We start from the raw sequence: 3,824 nt of genomic DNA on the forward strand, positions 1-3,824 counted from the left end.
TTTTTTAATTTTTTAATTTTTTAATTTTTTAATTTTTTAATTTTTTAATTTTTTAATTTTTTAATTTTTTAATTTTTAATTAAATTTTTTATTTATTTAATTTCATTATTTTATTTTATTATTATTATTATTATTTTCTTTATTTTTATTTTATTTTTCATTGTTAGTTCATGTTAGCTCAGGTCCATAAAATAATATTCACAGATACAACTTTTGATTTTAATAAAATATTATTAAATGTTGAACTTAACATTATCAATAAAACACTTTACACGTATTTTTCATTGTTCATGTTAGTTAACTAATGTTACCCAATGGAGCCTCACTGTAAAGAGTTGCATTGATGTACATGCCAGATGCTGTTTATGCTATTGTTTATCCAAAAGTCTGCAAGTGTGTGTGTGCTGGAGCTTCTCATACCTACAGAAACTAATGAGATCACGTTGGGACTGGAGAAAGTGAATGCAGGGCTGCTGGCAGAAAGAAAGTTTAATGAGTAAAATCTGTGTTTGGTATAATTACAGCTCGCTCCCCATAGACTCACAGAGGCAGACAGAACATATGCTAACATCATTCTGTGTCTGTTTAAGGAAACCCAACAACACGGTCAGCACAACGAGAGCCAGGCGTGTGGGATTAGCATGCGGGAAATATGAAGGAGGAAGAATTAGAAAGTGCAGCGTCGATATGAGGAATCTGAAGTCCTGCCAGAGCGTAAGAACGTTTTAATGATCCTTTCTAATAGTGGGAGATGTTGCACATAAACATCACACTTACAGTCCAGAACATGCAGAGAAAGTGTGATGTGTGTTGATAGTGTGATGTGTGTTGAAAGTGTGATGGTGTGTTGAAAGTGTGATGTGTGCTGAAAGTGTGATGCGTGTTGAAAGTGTGATGTGTGTTGAAAGTGTGATGTGTGTTGAAAGTGTGATGTGTGTTGAAAGTGTGATGTGTGCTGAAAGTGTGATGTGTGTTGAAAGTGTGATGTGTGCTGAAAGTGTGATGTGTGTTGAAAGTGTGATGTGTGTTGAAAGTGTGATGTGTGTTGAAAGTGTGATGTGTGTTGAAAGTGTGATGTGTGTTGAAAGTGTGATGTGTGCTGAAAGTGTGATGTGTGTTGAAAGTGTGATGTGTGCTGAAAGTGTGATGCGTGTTGAAAGTGTGATGTGTGTTGAAAGTGTGATGTGTGTTGAAAGTGTGATGTGTGTTGAAAGTGTGATGTGTGTTGAAAGTGTGATGTGTGTTGAAAGTGTGATGTGTGTTGAAAGTGTGATGTGTGTTGAAAGTGTGATGTGTGTTGAAAGTGTGATGTGTGTTGAAAGTGTGATGTGTGTTGAAAGTGTGATGTGTGTGTTGAAAGTGTGATGTGTGTTGAAAGCGATGTGTGTTGAAAGTGTGATGTGTGTTGAAAGTGTGATGTGTGTTGAAAGTGTGATGTGTGTTGAAAGTGTGATGTGTGCTGAAAGTGTGATGTGTGCTGAAAGTGTGATGCGTGTTGAAAGTGTGATGTGTGTTGAAAGTGTGATGTGTGTTGAAAGTGTGATGTGTGTTGAAAGTGTGATGTGTGTTGAAAGTGTGATGTGTGTTGAAAGTGTGATGTGTGCTGAAAGTGTGATGCGTGTTGAAAGTGTGATGTGTGTTGAAAGTGTGATGTGTGTTGAAAGTGTGATGTGTGTTGAAAGTGTGATGTGTGTTGAAAGTGTGATGTGTGTTGAAAGTGTGATGTGTGTTGAAAGTGTGATGTGTGCTGAAAGTGTGATGTGTGTTGAAAGTGTGATGTGTGTTGAAAGTGTGATGTGTGTTGAAAGTGTGATGTGTGTGTTGAAAGTGTGATGTGTGTGTTGAAAGTGTGATGTGTGTGTTGAAAGTGTGATGTGTGTGTTGAAAGTGTGATGTGTGTGTTGAAAGTGTGATGTGTGTTGAAAGTGTGATGTGTGTGTTGAAAGTGTGATGTGTGTTGAAAGTGTGATGTGTGTTGAAAGTGTGATGGTGTGTTGAAAGTGTGATGTGTGTTGAAAGTGTGATGTGTGTTGAAAGTGTGATGTGTGTTGAAAGTGTGATGTGTGTTGAAAGTGTGATGTGTGTTGAAAGTGTGATGTGTGTTGATGAAAGTGTGATGTGTGTTGAAAGTGTGATGTGTGTTGAAAGTGTGGTGTGTGTTGAAAGTGTGGTGTGTGTTGAAAGTGTGATGTGTGTTGAAAGTGTGATGGTGTGTTGAAAGTGTGATGGTGTGTTGAAAGTGTGATGTGTGTTGAAAGTGTGATGTGTGTTGAAAGTGTGATGTGTGTTGAAAGTGTGATGTGTGTTGAAAGTGTGATGTGTGTTGAAAGTGTGATGTGTGTTGAAAGTGTGATGGTGTGTTGAAAGTGTGATGTGTGTTGAAAGTGTGATGTGTGTTGAAAGTGTGATGGTGTGTTGAAAGTGTGATGTGTGTTGAAAGTGTGATGTGTGTTGAAAGTGTGATGTGTGTTGAAAGTGTGATGTGTGTTGAAAGTGTGATGTGTGTTGAAAGTGTGATGTGTGTTGAAAGTGTGATGGTGTGTTGAAAGTGTGATGTGTGTTGAAGGTGTGATGTGTGTTGAAAGTGTGGTGTGTGTTGAAAGTGTGGTGTGTGTTGAAAGTGTGATGTGTGTTGAAAGTGTGATGGTGTGTTGAAAGTGTGATGTGTGTTGAAAGTGTGATGTGTGTTGAAAGTGTGATGTGTGTTGAAAGTGTGATGGTGTGTTGAAAGTGTGATGTGTGTTGAAAGTGTGATGAGTGTTGAAAGTGTGATGGTGTGTTGAAAGGTTGATGGTGTGTTGAAAGTGTGATGTGTGTTGAAAGTGTGATGTGTGTTGAAAGTGTGATGTGTGTTGAAAGTGTGATGTGTGTTGAAAGTGTGGTGTGTGTTGAAAGTGTGGTGTGTGTTGAAAGTGTGATGTGTGTTGAAAGTGTGATGGTGTGTTGAAAGTGTGATGGTGTGTTGAAAGTGTGATGGTGTGTTGAAAGTGTGATGGTGTGTTGAAAGTGTGATGTGTGTTGAAAGTGTGATGGTGTGTTGATAGTGTGATGGTGTGTTGAAAGTGTGATGTGTGTTGAAAGTGTGATGTGTGTTGAAAGTGTGATGTGTGTTGAAAGTGTGATGTGTGTTGAAAGTGTGATGTGTGTTGAAAGTGTGATGTGTGTTGAAAGTGTGATGTGTGTTGAAAGTGTGATGTGTGTTGAAAGTGTGATGTGTGTTGATGAAAGTGTGATGTGTGTTGAAAGTGTGATGTGTGTTGAAAGTGTGGTGTGTGCTGAAAGTGTGATGTGTGTTGATAGTGTGATGTGTGTTGAAAGTGTGATGTGTGTTGAAAGTGTGATGTGTGTTGATGAAAGTGTGATGTGTGTTGAAAGTGTGATGTGTGTTGAAAGTGTGATGTGTGTTGAAAGTGTGATGTGTGCTGAAAGTGTGATGGTGTGTTGAAAGTGTGATGTGTGTTGAAAGTGTGATGTGTGTTGAAAGTGTGATGTGTGTTGAAAGTGTGATGTGTGTTGAAAGTGTGATGTGTGTTGAAAGTGTGATGTGTGTTGAAAGTGTGATGTGTGTTGAAAGTGTGATGTGTGTTGAAAGTGTGATGTGTGTTGAAAGTGTGATGTGTGTTGATGAAAGTGTGATGTGTGTTGAAAGTGTGATGTGTGTTGAAAGTGTGATGTGTGTTGAAAGTGTGATGTGTGTTGAAAGTGTGGTGTGTGTTGAAAGTGTGATGTGTGTTGAAAGTGTGATGTGTGTTGAAAGTGTGATGTGTGTTGAAAGTGTGATGTGTGTTGAAAGTGTGATGTGTGTTGAAAGTGCGATGTGTGTT

Source organism: Phoxinus phoxinus (assembly GCF_949152265.1).
Source record: "Phoxinus phoxinus genome assembly, chromosome: 4".
Classification (NCBI taxonomy): domain Eukaryota; kingdom Metazoa; phylum Chordata; class Actinopteri; order Cypriniformes; family Leuciscidae; genus Phoxinus; species Phoxinus phoxinus.